Below are 16302 nucleotides of genomic sequence, written 5' to 3' on the forward strand. Positions count from 1 at the left end.
GAACAATTTCGCTCCACGTTCTTCTGCACAGAGAAGCCTCAATGGTTGATTTGCAATTACAATTAGTTGCTGAGCACAAGCTAAAATCGTGCACAAGAAAAGCAAATCTCTGGAAGCTGTGGGATGAATATGAAGAAAAAATATCACCACTTCTAATTTCCTAAACAATTGTCAGTGTCTTCTTCCAAGCTTGCATGAATATTAACAATGTTTTTATTCTTTTTAAATTTTAATCTTTTTAAATTTTAGTCTTTCACATATTGTTTAAGTGAGATGATTGCAAGCGTATTAACAATGTTTTTATTTTATATTTTCATTGTTAATAAATTGTCTTATGTGTTTTTTATTACCCTATAATTTCTACTCCAAGCAACAGTTACTTTCGTGTATATATTATTAAGTTAAATGATTGCAGGCGTATTAACAATGTTTTTATTTTATATTTTCGTCTTAATAAATTGGATTTTTTTTATTATTTTCTATCCCAAGCAACAGTTATTTTCGTGTATACTGTACATTGATGGGAAAAGTGGTGACGAAACGAGTTGGTGACGAAATGGGCATAGCCCCATGCCCAATACCGTACTTGCAAACAATGCTTAACAGACGTGACCGACTGCCCAAGCGGCTAACGAGCCGATCAGTGGCGTAGATGACAAAAATAAGAGTGGAAGGTATATTCTGTTCAGTAGTAAGAGTAAATTGTACACCTAATTTATTTATTTCTTAAGAACTCGTCTGTGACTGAATATATATATACGTTAGTGTTCATGAAGCAAACTTCACTAAATCTATTCAACCGGAATAAACTAAAATATATGTAGGCTCCATACAGGAATTTCATCTTTCTCACTGTGTAGAAGATAATACTGTGAGGCGGCCAGCAGTGGCAGCCGCGGCCAGCAGTAGCAGCCAGTCTTGTTGTCACTCATTGGTGCCTCCCCAGGCCCCTGCCTTCTTCTCTCACTAATAATATGAATTCCAATCCTATAAAATAATAATCAACTCGGCAGTTCTTACTTAATTAAAGGATTAAAAAATAAATTACAATTCTATATTAAAGTTTGGCTGGCATCTACACTGGGTGTCACAACGTGCACACGTACCCGATGTTGTTGGTAAACGCAGCCACCTTCTGCAGCGATTTTCACACGCCAGTTTTACCCATAACGTTATTCAACACGAACGCTCATTCATTTTTACTATAATTAAGTTTCCTATCATAATAACAATATTTGGAGGGTATTTACAAGGCCATTCAGCAAAGTTCTAACCTTCGAAAATCTTCGTCCTTGGCGTGGTACGGCAACACTGGAATGTAGTGTTGTAAAGCGAGCATCAAAAGGCGTATTTTTATCTTGAATAGCTTGTACTGGTGTTAATATCTTATTATGTAGTAATGCGAATTACTATACATTACTTCATATCCAGGTGTTTGTTTTCATGAAATATATTTCGTATCACAGATATTTTCTATCACAGACTCAAGCCACTGGCAATAAAAATATCTTTCATGTACTTCCAGATAGGCATATTCATCTCTATTGTTCATGATCTTACAAGCAAACAGTAACAGAGTTCACTTATCTTAAATCTAAATACGAATCTAGACGTTATGCAAAAAATGGAGAGAAGCTATGTCAAATAAATTATCATACGACACAATGCAAAACAATAGTACTTGTTATTCAAATAACTTTGTGAATTTTTTGACATGCGAATTTTATATTGTAATAATTCAATTAATAAATAACAACGTTCAAAGTATGACAAATGATATAAGCATAGCTTGAGAAAATTTTCAGAAAACATAGTCGTGGCAATAGTTCCAGCAGAAAGGGCACGAGGAATGACTCCTCGCAAGATGGTTACTGTCAGTGATGTCACATCTACTATATTTCCTTCCTTTATTACAATCTTATAAAATACGTTAAATGATATTTGAAATTGCATATTCTATTCAAAACGATATGCATCCAAATAGAATTCTGATATCATATTAAAAGAACTTTACGTGGTTCATATTATAATTTTTATGATTATAAAAATAATTTGAAAGACAATATTCCAAATGTAAACAACTGTATTTTCGCGGGAAATTCAAAGCTTCACAACGACTCACAAGACAGGAGTTTATAAACTTTAAGCCTACTTTGGACAGAGACTTGTCCCTCAATGTCCAAAGTATAACTTGTGAAACTTTACTTGCTTCAGTGCTTTAATGCACGTTGAATGATTGCACTAGTGTCTAGTGATCGACTGATCTGTCGAATACTTAACCAGGAACATACTGTATATAAAATATATACATAGATTTTGCCGAGGCTTTCGACAGTGTACCCCACGAAAGGCTGAAATCAAACTGGAAGGGTACGGAATTCGGGAAAATGTCCTACCGTGGATAGAAGACTTTCTACATGAGCGCAAGCAGCGTGTGATGATTAATGGCACGAAATCATCATCCGCACCTGTAACAAGCGGGGTACCACAGGGCAGTGTATTGGGCCCCCTGTTGTTTGTGTGTTTCTTAAATGACATGCCTGACGTTGTACACTCCTCCATACAAATGTTTGCCGATGACTCCAAGTTATTTCGGGAAATCAAGAACCAAGCGAACTGTGAAGAACTCCAGAAGGATCTCTGTGAACTCCAAGAATGATCGAAGAAATGGTTGCTGAGATTCAATGTCAAGAAGTATAAGAGGCTGCACCTTGGGCGTACCAACGGTAAGGAGACGTATCATATGTCCCAACGGGATGAAGAAACTTCACTATTTGAAACTGAATGTGAGAAGGACCTAGGTGTGTATGTTGACAATGAGCTGAAGTTCTCGGGCCATTGCGAGAAGAAGGTAAATCAGGCAAATAAACTATTGGGTCTTATAAGAAGGTCGTTCAGATATCTAGACTGTCCGTCCCTCGTAACGATCTTCAAGAGTGAAGCGCTTCCCCATCTGGAGTACTGTCACCCCGTCTGGTCCCCGAGATATGCTAGGGACTGTCAGTTGGTTGAAAATGTTCAACGGAGGGCCACCAGACTGGTGCCTGCACTTCGGCATCTCAGCTACCCTGAGAGATTGCAGCTCCTGAACTTGCCCAGTTTATACTACAGACGGGCAAGGGGTGACCTAATTGAGGTGTATAAGCATCTCAAGGGGCACTACTCAGTCGAGAGTCCTTACTTGGAGCTGGCGGACGCTCGCCCCACAAGGGGTCACAGCTCCAGATTAAAGAAGCCGCAAGTCCAGAAAACTGTGAGGGCAAAATTTTTCGGAGTGAGAGCTGTGAACTCTTGGAACAATCTACCAGAAAGTATTGTGACGGCACAGAGTGTGAGCTCTTTTAATACAAGACTTGACCAACACTGGAGCAGGTTCAGGTACATTCAGGAGCCAGTGCATGCCCAGTACTTGCCAACAGTTCGTAACAGAGGCGTGACCGATCGCCCAAACGGCTAACGAGCCGATCATTTAGTGAAGAGGATAAATGAAAGAGAAAAGCAACAGAGACGTGACCAATCGCCCAAGCGGCTAACGAGCCGATCAGTGGTGAAGAGGATAAAAAAAACAGTAGTCTCTCGAAGTTCACCTCTTCGGTAGACTGATAGATAGATAGTTAGGTTGTGTGTGTGTGTGTGTGCTGATAACCACAAAGAAACAAGAAAGCACAAAGTTTCCAAGTGCTTTCGTGTAATTCACATCTTCGGGGGTGAGTACAGACTAAGGAGTAATACTTGACAAGGCTAATATACTGTCTACAGTAGAGGAGAGTGAGATCAAGTCCCTAGGGAACAGCAGGTGAACACAATGTTCCGGTCATAAGGCAGTGACCCAACCCTTACTAATCTTCTTAATAAAAAAATAAATAAATAACCATACCATCTCTAGGCACATCAGCTGTCCGTAGTCAGGTCATAGGGTAAGATGACCCATCCCTCTCACCTAGTTACAAATCTTCTTAATCACAAAATTATCCAGTTTGTACATACCATTACTCAAATTCATGTTGACAGATTCGGTATGTTTAATGAGACAGGATTCTAGAATGTTCCTACTGACAATTGAATTACAAGGTAATATTGAGGAGGCATTATCCTAGTCAATGCTATGCTTATTATCTCTCATATGAATGAACAGAGCATTGGATTCCTGGCCTGTCCTAACACTATATTTATGTTGTTTAAGTCTAGTTATAAGATCTTTACCCGTCTGGACTAAGTAGAACATATTACATTCCTTGCAAGGAACCTTGTAAATGCAGCCGCCTGCATTGTTGTGGGAGTTCTTAATTAACATTTGTTTTACAGTGCATGAGTTTTTAAATGTCACATTAACGTTCCAGGTTTTCAGTTGTATAGGAATTTGAAAGAATTTTTGGTAAATGGTAATACTAACAGATTCTTATTGTCATGGGTTGGCTTCGGATCAGTTCTATAAAAAGATTTCATATTAATGTTAAGGCATTTGTCTGTAAAAGACCTAGGGTACTTAAGGTTCAAGCCAATATTATAGATATATTTATATTCCTCATCAATGAATTCCGGACTGCATATTCTTAGAGAACGTAAAAACATTGATGAAAATACTGACTGTTTGACTCTATTATGGTGGGCAGAATAATAATGAATGTATGAACACACATTAGTAGGTTTTCTATAAATACTGAACTTAAAGGTGTTACCTATTCTGTGGATCAGGTAGTCTAGGAATGGTAATTTGCAGTCATTCTCTAATTCCACAGTGAATTTGATCGAGGGGGCTAAGTTGTTAAGTTGTGGTAGAAAAGCTTTTAGGTCCTCATTACATGGCCAAGGACATATTACATCATCTACATATCTAAACCAGACTGCTGAAGGTGGTAGTGTTGCGTACTGTATGTGGCCAGTTGTATATTCTCTTTAGTTGTCTATTTTCTCTTTGTATGGGCACACAAACATACGTACATGTAGATATCTCATACTCAGGAATGAGGTAGAATAGAAACTCACAATGCGCTTCCTTTATATATATTGTTGTACAGGGCATTGCTTAGGAGTGACTAGGTGAGGAGTAGTTTGCTCAGAGGTCCTGTAGGGCGAGGAGGTTTCTGAGGAAGCCGGGTGGTGAGGAGCTGTTGAGAGATGTTGCTGGTCCGGTAGCCGAGTGTAGAATGAGTTCCCCGGTTGTTGTTGTTGTTGTTGTTGTTGAGATTGTCGGACCGTAGTCCGACACGGGCCTTTGCCTATAGGCGGCCCGGCCCGTTTGGTGGTTCCGGCTGGAGCTCCTGGAACAGCCAGACCGGATTGGGATTGGAGGTGGTCCTACCTGCAGATTTGGAAGGATACTGCAGGTTGCAAGTGTGAGCGGACCCCCGATCAGTGGACGCTTACCACCAACCCCCACTCTTGGACGTGGTCAGTATCGGAGTAGCGCACCCCCCGAATTGGGGTCCGCACTTGCTGGGAGAGGATCCTTTCTAAGCTATCTGGGTGGTGGGTATCGTGTGATGACCCGGAGAAGGTGGTGAATGTGGTTTGTTTGGGCCTTTCGGGTTAGAGTGGCCGCTGGTGTTGTGTGTGCTTCTTGGGAGTTTTGAGTTCTGTTTCGGAGGCTTTGTGTGACTTCGCAGTCGAGGAGATAGTGTTCAAGTGGGTTGGCTGCTGGCTCCTGACAGTAGGTGCATTCCATGACGTCATTTCCGATCATCTGCCAGGAGCACTTGTACCCTAGTCGTAGTCGATGAAGGCTGACTTGGGTTTGTCTTGGTGTTTTCTTGTCTGCGAAAGGTGGTTCCCCTTTTGTAGCCGCCAGGTACCATTTGCTAATTGGGAATCAGCGTTGAATGCGTGAAAGAAGCTCTTTTGGATGTGGAGCTTGCTAGTCTTTCTGAGGTGATTCTTGACCTGTTGCACGCTTGCTGGAACTTGAATGTGTACGCTACTAGAGCGTGTGGCTGCCTTGGCTGCTTCGTCTGCCACGTCGTTTCCCCCGATCCCTACATGACTGGGAATCCAATGTAAGACGACTGGGCAGTTTTGTCTTTCGAATTCCTGTAGCTGTGCAAAGATCGAGGTTATGATGTGGACGTTGTCTCTTGGTTGACTGTGTTGCAGCGCCTGCATGGCCGATTTCGAGTCCGTGTGAATTATGATGGACTTGTTGTGTTGTGTTGCAGCGTGTTGTAGGGCCTTTGAGATTGCTACCAGCTCTGTTTGTAGGGTGGAGCAGTCATTAGAAAGTCTCCATCGGAGGGTCTGACCTTGGGTGTAGAAGGCAGCTCCGGATGTATGATGTTTTGGATCCACCGAGCCGTCTGTGAAGTATGATGCTGCATCAGCCGGTGTCTCGGTGGCTATGGCTTCCAGAGTTAGTTTTTTGAGGTCCTCCTTCTGGAGGTTGGCTTTGCTATCACCTAGGTCGGTAATTTTGAATGTGGCTGGTGGGGGGCTCCATGGTGAAGGAACTCCGTAACCATTGTCTCGTGCGTCTTGGTTGTTCTTGACGAGTGTTTCTGCTTGCAGGTGTCGGATGACTTCGCTTGCCTCGTGCGACCAGGTGGCCCCTCGCACTCTGTGGTCGAGGTGGAGGGAGGCACTGATTCGAATTTTGGCAGCTGTGGGCTTATCTGATCTACAGATTTTGGCGAGGAGACCGGCTGTCACCTGCTTGACTCGTACTGCCAGGGGTGGTAGTTCAGTTTCCATTTGCAAATTGCAAATTCTGGTCCACATGGGTGCTCCGAGCATGGTCCTGAGAGCATTATTTTGGATGACTTCTAGCTTGGCTATTTGGTCTTCTCTCAGTCCAATGAGTGCTGGAGCACTGTAATCTACCAGCGATCTGATGGCGGCCGTGTAGTAGGCTTTGAGCACATGAAGGTTTGCTCCTGTGGTTGTGCTGGTGAGCGACCTCATTATATTGTGTTTGCTCTTCGTCCTGTGCCTGAGATACTCGAGTTGCGGCTTGAACGTAAGTTTCTGGTCAAACCAGATTCCAAGACACTGGTGGGTGTTGGTCCAGACTACCGGCGTGTTTTGTATGGAGAGCATCTTGTCTGGTGTGTCTGTGCAGATGGCCATCGCTTTCGACTTGGCTGGATTTATCTTGAGTCCAAGTCTGTTGCACTCCTCTTCTATAAGTTGGAGTGCGTGTTGCGTGTTGGCTAGTCTGTTTGATCCTCTTACTATAAGCTGTAAGTCGTCTGCATAGCATAGGAGCTTGGCTGTTTGTCTGAAAGGAAGTTTGACAAGATTTTCCATCAGGACATTGAACAGCATTGGACTGTGGGGTTCCGTTTTCATGGACCCTGTAGCTTGAGGTTGCTCCCTGAAAGCGTACTCTTGCTTCTCTCTGTGTGAGGTAGTTCTGGATCCACCCCAGCAACCTTCCTTTGACGCCTTTTTCAGCGAGCGTCGTTATAATGGCCAGTGGATTTGCTAGTTCGAAGGCCTTCTCCAGGTCGAGGAAGACCACCAGAGCTGGTTTGTAGTCCACTGTGCTGAGTATCTCGGCGATGTTGTTGCCTGTGCCGGTGTTCTCGGTGTAAGCAAAAATGTGAGGGTGTGGACTGCCTACGTTCCACTTGAGTCGGTTGAGAGCCATTCTTTCTCGGGTCTTCGCGATGCAGCTGAGAAGGGAGATGGGTCTCGGTTTGTCTGGTTCTCTGGGCTTCGGAATGGGCTGTATATCTGCCTTCTTCCATTCCGGTGGGAGTCTTTGTGCTGTCCACGAAGCATTGATGGCTTGTAGCAGAGCCTCGTGTCCGGCTGTACCGGCATGAGAAAGCATGGAGTAGGTTATCCTGTCGGCCCCTGGTGCTGTGTCCTTGCTTCGTTTTAGCGACTTCTGGAATTCTTGCTGGTTGAAAGGTCTGTCGGTGTCATCTTCACTGTTGCAGGCCTCTTCGATCATCTGGAGTCTGACCTGTCGCAGACGCTGTTGTGTCTCCTCCGCCTGTCTCGGGAGGTTTTTCGTTGCTGCTTGGTCAGAGAACAGTTTTGCAAGTCTCTCGGCTTCCTCTTCTGAGTTGGGATGGGTTGGTGGTGGTGGTGTTGCCTTCCCAGATGCCCTTCGGATCTGGGCCCACATCTTGCCAAGGGAGGTGTGCTCGTTCAGTTCGGAGCACCACTTGAGCCAGCTTACGTTTTTTATTTCTTCCTTCTCTTCCCTGGTATCCTTAACTATGACTTGCAGGAGATGTCTGTTTGTTTCCGTGGGATGTCTCCTGTAGTTTCTTCGGGCCATGTTCACTCTGTGGTTGAGTTCTTTCACCCTGGGACAGTAGTACCAGTAATCATTGTACTGTCTTGATGTGGGTTTTGTTTTTGGGATAGCCTCTTCTGCCGCTTGGTGAAACGCCTCGACCAATTGTTGGTGGAGGGTTGTCTCGTCCACGGGTGCTGCGCCGGCCGGCTGTGATTTTTCGCGCCACTTAGCCAGGTGTTTCTTAAAGAGTCCCCAGTCTGCCTTTTGGGTATTGTGTCTCCATCTCGGCGGGGGTGGAGTGGGGAGTTTGTTCACCTTCAGCGTTGTTAGGGTGGCGAAGCGGTCGCTGGTCAGCGTGGGGTGTAGCTGCCAGGAGGCCGAAGGCTGTAGTGCATTGGAGACGAAGGTTAAATCTAGCCTTCCTCCCCTAATGTGGGTGGGCTCTCCGGTGTTCAGGAGGCAGATCTCGGGTGTGTCTTGAAAGGTGGTATATAGGTGTAGGCCGTCTTCATTTGTGGGGCTTAACGAGCTTAGGAAGGGATGATCTGCGTTGAAATCCCCTCCTATGAGTTTGGCGTGGTCAGCGGCCGAAGCGAATAATTGAGTCACCTCCAGTGAGCCCCTTGGGTTCTTGTAGATGTTGTGAACAGTTAATTCCCGTTCTTGGAGGGTTACTTTGACGGCCTGTGTCTCGATGTTTTCCCCACATGGAAATTGCTGCATGACCTCGGAGGAGGGTATGCTTGACTTGACCAAGATCATACATCCTCTTGTTGACGCCTGCGTGAAATGCCTCCTGTATGTCTTGTAACCACTGAATTTGAAACAGTGGTGTTCTTGTAGAAGTGTTTCTTGTAGCAGTATAATGTCAAGCTTGTCCTTGGCTGCTGCTTCTTGCAGGAGGTGTTTCTTGTTTTTGATGCCCTGAGCATTCCATGTAAGGATGTTCAGGGTGCTGATGTTTTCCACCACTGTTTCATCGGGGACTTCTGGTGGTCCTCGATGGAAATGTTCAGGTCCGATTCAGACTGGATCAGGTTCATATCTTCTTGTTTTGTGGTTTTTGCCTTCTGGGCCGTGGTTCGGTTCAGGGGAGTTGAAACGTCCAATTTCTTTCTGGGAGCTGTCGGTATCTTTGGTTCTCTGGTTGCCTTCTTCGGTGTAGAGTGTACCTCGGCTGTCACTCGTGTGAGGACCGGCGTGGCTTCCTCCACTGAGGTGGCTGGAGCTGTGGCGACTTGCCCGAGGACGCTCCCCATGAGTATTTGGAGCTGTGTGGGTTGGATCTTGTGGCCCAGTAGTCCGGCTAGGCCCTCCGCGAAGGTTGTCAGTACCTTGGCTAGGTCTGATACGTGTATCATTCCTTCTGGTGCCTTGGTGTGTGCTTCTTTTGTCTTTTTCGTGGTTGTCGTTGTCTGCTGCTTGAGTGGCTGAGGTGTGGCCGTAGTGAGGCCAGGAATCTGGGCTGCACTTTGGGTGTTGATCGGCTGAGGAGGTTGGCTTTGTTGTTTTGGCCTTTGGGTTCCCCACACGAAGGTACTTGGTGGGGCTGGTGTGCAGGCGGTGGGGGCCGGTCTTGCTGCTGGTCAGTTTGCCTGGACCCTCTTTGTCCTCTCGGAGCATCCAGGGTTCCAGGCGTGGTGTTTGCCCCCGCAGTTGGCACACTTGGGGGCAATTTTTTCTCCATTTTTCAGCTTGGTGAGGCAGGAGTGTGTGCCGTGCTTCTGTGCGCAGACTGCGCAGATTTCCTTGTACGTGCACCTTGTCTGATGGTGCCCGTATTTCTGGCATCTGAAGCACCGCAGGGGCTCTGGGACGAAGGGCCTCACTTCGTAGATCCCCCAGGTTTTGAGGTCTATGGTGCTGGGGGGTGAACCGTAGTGCGTTATGAGCACTTGTTTTGTGGTGGCCGTCTTGTCGGACGGGGGAGAGCATCTCTCGGCTTTTAGGATCTTCGGGTGGTTTTCCAGGGGTTCGAGGGGTAGTTCCTTTGGGTACCGGAGGACTACTGACTTCATCAGTTTCTGGACGGGGTCCAGCTTGGTTGATGCAACGGTGGTGGTGTTTTGCAGGTAAGTGTCGAGGGTGGTGGCGGAGTCCTTGTCTTTGGGGTGAATAATCATCTCCCCCTTTAGGTTGGGCCGCACTGAGAACTTGGCCAGTGGATTTAGTTTTTCCATCACTGTGATGGCGGCATATGTCGTTTTTGTGTCCGTTTTCGGGATCCGGAAATTTGGCAGTGTCATTGGAGGTGAGCTGGTGGTGGTGAGGGGTGCCTTTTGGGCTGCTTGACGGCATTCGTTTCCCGAAAAAGCACGTCGGCGTTTTTTGTTTTCAACCTTCGTCCAGTTGTCGTCCTCAGTGGCAGTAACAGTGGTGGTGGAGTTGTTGGAGGCGGTGGCAGTGTTCTTGCTTTTCAGGGCTTCGTTGAAGGCGCGTAACTGGTCCGCTTTCTCTGTGCGGAGCCTGTCGTGGTTCGGGTCGTCAGTGTATGTATACTCTGTATGCTGTATTTATATTATGCTATGTATATTATGTATGTGCTCCATTTATGTACTATTTATTCAGCCTAGCTAGTAGCGTGTGGCAATGTATTTAAGATGTCCCACATGCCTAATTAATGTGCCTGGCGACATATGGAAGCTGCTAATGTATCACTTCCCATACGTCGCCTAGAGAGTAGTTGACCCACGGACAGAGTAAGGAGCGCTACCCCCCTTGTGTACATATCTGTTATCCAGTAAATAGAACCTACAAACATTATACAGGTGTTTGTGTTCGCTCCTGTATATAGAACTTGATACCCAGAACACGAGCATGGCGCAGTGTCTAGTTTTACTGGATAATTACGAGTGAAGTGCAAAGTTTGTGGAAAGCCGGCTCTCTGCGTCAACTCGCAACCGCCCTCCTCGAAGAATTTAGCAACTTTGAGCAGTGTCAGTGACAGTGATTTTCTGTGAAGTGTTTAGTGTATTGTGTGTTTCGTGCCATTCATGTGTGACCTTGTTCTAAAGGATTCCCAAGGTATACGGCATGTTTTGGGCATTTGTAAGGAGTAAAGTTTTTCGCATCCTTCTCTCGCCATGTCCAGAGGGTAACTGACGCTAATCGTCGTCTCCACCCCCCCTCACAGCTCGAGGCCCCTCATGGCGAGACGTTCTCGCCCGCCCGGCACACACACTCACTGACATCGGCGATTCCCTTTTACATATTTTATATATATAATCTACTTATCTGTGTATTTAATTAATTTTTTTGTCTGAGATCTTGTTGATACGACGGCTGACCGGTCAACACTGATTTTAGACACAGTACACAGATGAAGTAGTTATGTCTCGTGTTTTATGCAGTCGTGGAGCCGACGCCCGGATGAGTCAGTCGGATGATAGCTCCGTAGAGATGGATGACCAGGCTGACCATGACGCCCCAGCTACCACAACATCGCGCAGCCCTTCACCTCGATATTAAGAGTTGTCTCCAGAGATAATTGCTTTAATGAAATTTATGAGAGATGAGAGGCGCGAGGTTGAAGCTAACAGACGTGTGGCAGACGAACGCAGAAGACAAGCAGAGGCAGAGAGAGACCACCAACGGAGATTGGAAGACAGTGCACGGTTTGAAGCCTTGATATCTCGCCTCACTGTTAACCAAGCCCCTGGCTCTAACACTGCCTCGGTACTGACTGGTTCAGATACCTCATCAATGCTCTCTTCACGCCCACCAGCCCCACCTAAAGCGGCAGCTCAAACACCGCCCATCTTGAAGCCTGAAGTGAATTTCCAGACTTTTCGTGAATGGCGGCGACGGTGGACTGATTATGCTACAATGGTGGATCTCCAGAGTTTGTCACAGCCTAAACAATTCATTCAGCTACGTATGTGCCTGTCCTTGGAAACTCAGCGTGTCTTAGAACATATGTTGCAGGTACCTCCGACCTCTTCGTTGTCTGTAGAGGAGGTACTGGATATTCTACAACGGTACATCAAAGGGCAGGGGAATGAAGCTCTGCGCAGGAGGGAATTGTTTAGCTGCAGGCAGATGGAGGGTGAGACTTTTGACGCCTTTTATGTACGACTCAAGCAAGCTTCGGAAAAAGTAGATATATGTCCAGGTAGCCACCAGCAGTGCGAGGAGACCCAGTTGAAGCAGGTGATCCTGATGGGTGTTAAGGACGAGGAACTTGTCCAACGCCTCACCTCCCTCGACTCTTCCTCTTCTCTTAAGGATGTGTTGACGATATGTCGCTCCTATGAGGCTGCCAGGTGTGCCACCTCTGCCATCCGAGCTCCCCCTACAGTTGTACGCGCTGTGTCCCGGTACAAGAAGGACAAAAAGTCTGCTCCTTCGCCTTCGCCCACCACGTCCACGCCCGGTTCATTTTGTAACAACTGTGGTAAGCAGCACGGAACACAGGTGTGTCCAGCTGCTGAGTCTACCTGCAACAGTTGTGACCGTAAGGGCCACTGGTCACTCACAGTACGGTGCCCAGCTAAACGCGTCCAGTGCAATGTGTGCGGTCGTCTGGGCCACTATGACAAGTGTTGCCCTACCAACAAACTCAAGGGACAGCGTCGGCGGAAGCTTCAGCGCCCTTCCACCAGTGAGGGCCGCCCACAGTCTTCCAATCAGAAGCATGACGACCCTGGACAACGCTCGAGCCATATTAGGAATGTGTGCTCCTCCCCGCGTCCCAGGACCAAAGTCCCCCAGTACATCAGTGTCATTGTGACCTATGGCAGTGTGTCATCCCGTCTTCAGATGTTGCCCGACACCGGCGCTGATGCTACAGTCATCGGTCCCCAGCATTTGCAATGCTTGGGGCTCTCTCCAAGTGATCTAGGACCGCACCCCAAGGATCTCCGCTTTACGGCAGATGGTTCACAGATGACCCCGGCCCTGGGTTCACTCCAAGCACAAGTCACCTTTGGCAACAGGTCGTGTCAAGCCTGGATTGATGTGCATAACGGTGTCCCGACTCCTTTGCTGTCCTACAGACATTGTCAAGAGTTGGCCATCATCTCCCAGGACTTCCCCAAACCTATTCTCGAGGTAAAACACGCCAACAGGGTGTAAGAAGGGAGCAGCAACGACCCTGCTGCCGCCCTACCCCTGCCTCTTGCCAGTAACACCTCTCCTTCGGATGCTCGGAAGTACTTCCTGAAAGAATTCAGCGACGTTCTGGTGACCAAGTCCGCTCTGGAATCCAAGCCTCTTAAGAAGATGGTAGGTCCCCCCATGAGGATCCACCTGAGGGACGACGCGAAGCCCTTCGCTATTTACACCCCTCGACTGGTCCCCCTGGCCTTCCGCGAGGCGGTCAAAAACGAGCTGGACTCCATGGTCGTCCAAGAAATTATTGCACCAGCCGGTGATGACCCGTCTCCATGGTGTCACCCTATGGTAGTCGTAGCAAAACCCAAAGGTGGTGTTCGGATCACCACTGACCTCTCCAAGCTCAACAGCCAGGTGTCTCGTCCTGCGCACCCTTCTCCCACGCCCTTTGCAGCTATACGCAGTGTGAACTCGAAGGCGCGCTTCTTCACGACGATGGACGCCCTGTGTGGATACTGGCAGATAGAGCTTGCCGAAGAAGACCGACCACTCACAACTTTCATTACCCCGCATGGACGTTACAGTTATTGCCGTGGCCCCATGGGATTCGCCGCTACAGGAGACGCCTTCTGTCTTCGAGGTGATATGGCTCTACAAGGTTTGGCAAACTGCGTGAAAGTGGTCGATGACATACTCGTGTACAATGAGGAATACATGGATCACCTCTGCCGTATCTACGAGGTACTCAACAGGTGCCGGAAGCACGGCATCACCCTAAATGCCGACAAGTTTGTTCTGGCCAGCTCTTCAGTGGACTTTTGTGGGTACACCCTTTCAGGGAATGGTACCGCAGCTGACCCGGAAAAGGTCCGCGCCATCAAGGATTTTCCCACCCCTGCTAACCTCACCGACTTGAGGTCCTTCATCGGTCTCGTCAACCAGTTAGCAGAGTTTTCGCCGGACATCTCCGGAGCTGCCCAACCATTTCGCCCCCTGATGAGCCCCAAGAGGACATTCCTGTGGACCCCCGACCACGACAAGGCCTTCCAGCAAGTGAAACAGGCCCTGTCTAGTCCACCTGTCCTCGCTACGTTTGACCCAGCCTTGCCGACGGTTCTGTAGACAGATGCCTCACGCTTGTATGGCGTGGGATATGCCCCATTGCAGGATCATGGTGGAGGGCAGTTCCGGCTCGTCCAGTGTGGCTCGCGTTTCCTCTCTGACACTGAGACGCGCTCTGCCACTATTGAGTTGGAGCTGTTGGCTGTGGTTTGGGCGATGTCCAAGTGCAGGTTTTACCTCATAGGCCTGCAACACTTTCACCTAGTGACCAACCATCGCCCGCTTGTCCCGATCCTCAACCACTACACGCTGGACGCCGTTGAGAACCCTCGCCTCCAGCGTCTGAAAGAGAAGCTCTCGGCGTACATCTTCGCATCAGTGTGGCGTGCTGGTAAGGAGCTCTGCATCTCTGATGCCTTATCCCGCTCTCCTGTCAGCTGCCCTAGTCCAGAAGACCATGTGCTCGACGCCAACCTCGCTCTTTCCGTCAGGACTGTGGTCACTCTACACGCCGTCCAATCCCTTCATTCGGACCTGTCACCAGATGACGACAAGGCAATGGAGGACCTTTGAACAGCGGCCCGAGATGACCCTTCCTACGTCCGACTCGTCGAGTGTGTGAGGAATGGATTTCCTAGCAACCGCTACAACCTTCACAACACCCTGCTCCCATATTGGAAACTCCGCGATGAACTCTACTGAGACGGAGACCTTGTTTTGTACGGAGCACGTGTAGTTGTCCCTGCTGCATCACGTTCCCACGTCTTGGCTCGCCTTCACGACAGTCACCGTGCAGCTGAGGCCACCAAACGATGTGCACGTCAGACTATGTTCTGGCCCGGCATCAACTCCGACATCTCCAATGTTGTCTGTGCGTGTGAGCCCTGCCAAGTATTACAACCCAGCCAGCAGCAGGAACCCTTTATGAGTGACGACAACCCCACCCGCCCCTTTGAGTCTGTGTCGGCCGACTTTTTCTCTGTGTCAGGAAAATCCTTCCTTGTTATCATCGACCGTCTCTCTGGTTGGCCGGTTGTCATCAAGTGCGGTAATGACACGACGTCTGCCGCCACCATCAGCAAGTTCCGCCACTACTTCCGTGACGTGGGCGTTCCTGTACGCCTGCGAACCGACGGAGGGCCTCAGTACACAAGCCGGGACTTTGCTGTGTTCCTTGACCGATGGGGAGTCCGGCATGTGTTGTCATCGCCCCATTACCCGCAGTCCAATGGCCACGCTGAGGCTGCTGTCAAATCCTTGAAGCACCTCATCCTTAAGGTGGCCCCTTCTGGGAATATTGACTGCGAGGCCTTCGACCGGGGTCTTCTTGAACTCCGCAACACACCTAACTACACCGGACGCTTCCCTGTCCAGGTTTTGTATGGACGCCCCTTCGTTCTTGTGTCCCTGGTCACCCTCAATCCTTCTCCAAGGAGTGGCAGGCCAAGACAGAGAATTGTGATCGCCGAGCCGCCGAACGTGTTCAAGACGTCGTTGCCCGCTACAACGACCACGCCCGTTCTCTCCCCAGGTTGAGTGTCGGCACCCAAGTCCGTGTTCAGGACCCGACCTCCCTACGTTGGGACAAAGTAGGCGTAGTCATGGGTCTAGGTAGGTCACGGGACTACCAGGTGCGGTTACCCAGTGGTCGTGTGTGGTGGAGGAACCGCCGTTTTCTCCGCCCCGTAACAATGCCTTCTGCTGACCCCGCCACCAGTGTTGAGTTCCATACCCTTCCCAGTGATCAAGTCCCTCGACGCTCAGAATGGATCCAAAAGAAAAGGTCCGCTCAAGACTTTGCTATGAGCGTATAGGGGGGAGGGAGGTGTATGTATATTCTGTATGCTGTATTTATATTATGCTATGTATATTATGTATGTGCTCCATTTATGTACTATTTATTCAGCCTAGCTAGTAGTGTGTGGCAATGTATTTAAGATGTCCCACATGCCTAATTAATGTCCCTGGCGACATATGGAAGCTGCTAATGTATCACTTCCCATACG

General features: G+C 48.2%; 1 protein-coding gene across 9 annotated transcripts in view; it reads right to left on the reverse strand.

Moving 5' to 3' along the window:
* LOC121878166 (zinc finger and BTB domain-containing protein 24-like) overlaps positions 1–1597 on the reverse strand; it is a 94656-nt gene extending 93059 nt beyond the window's left edge. For 5 of the 9 annotated variants that reach the window (XM_042384199.1, XM_042384201.1, XM_042384195.1 and 2 more), the window contains exon 1: positions 1275–1525. The gene's annotated coding sequence lies outside the window, so the exon portion shown is untranslated. The other 4 variants (XR_006091099.1, XR_006091100.1, XM_042384198.1 and 1 more) reach the window with 3 other exon arrangements.
* Between the last annotated feature and the right edge of the window lie 14705 nt (positions 1598–16302).

The sequence above is a fragment of the Homarus americanus genome, unplaced genomic scaffold, assembly GCF_018991925.1.
Source record: "Homarus americanus isolate GMGI-L3 unplaced genomic scaffold, GMGI_Hamer_2.0 scaffold45562, whole genome shotgun sequence".
Classification (NCBI taxonomy): Eukaryota; Metazoa; Arthropoda; class Malacostraca; order Decapoda; family Nephropidae; genus Homarus; species Homarus americanus.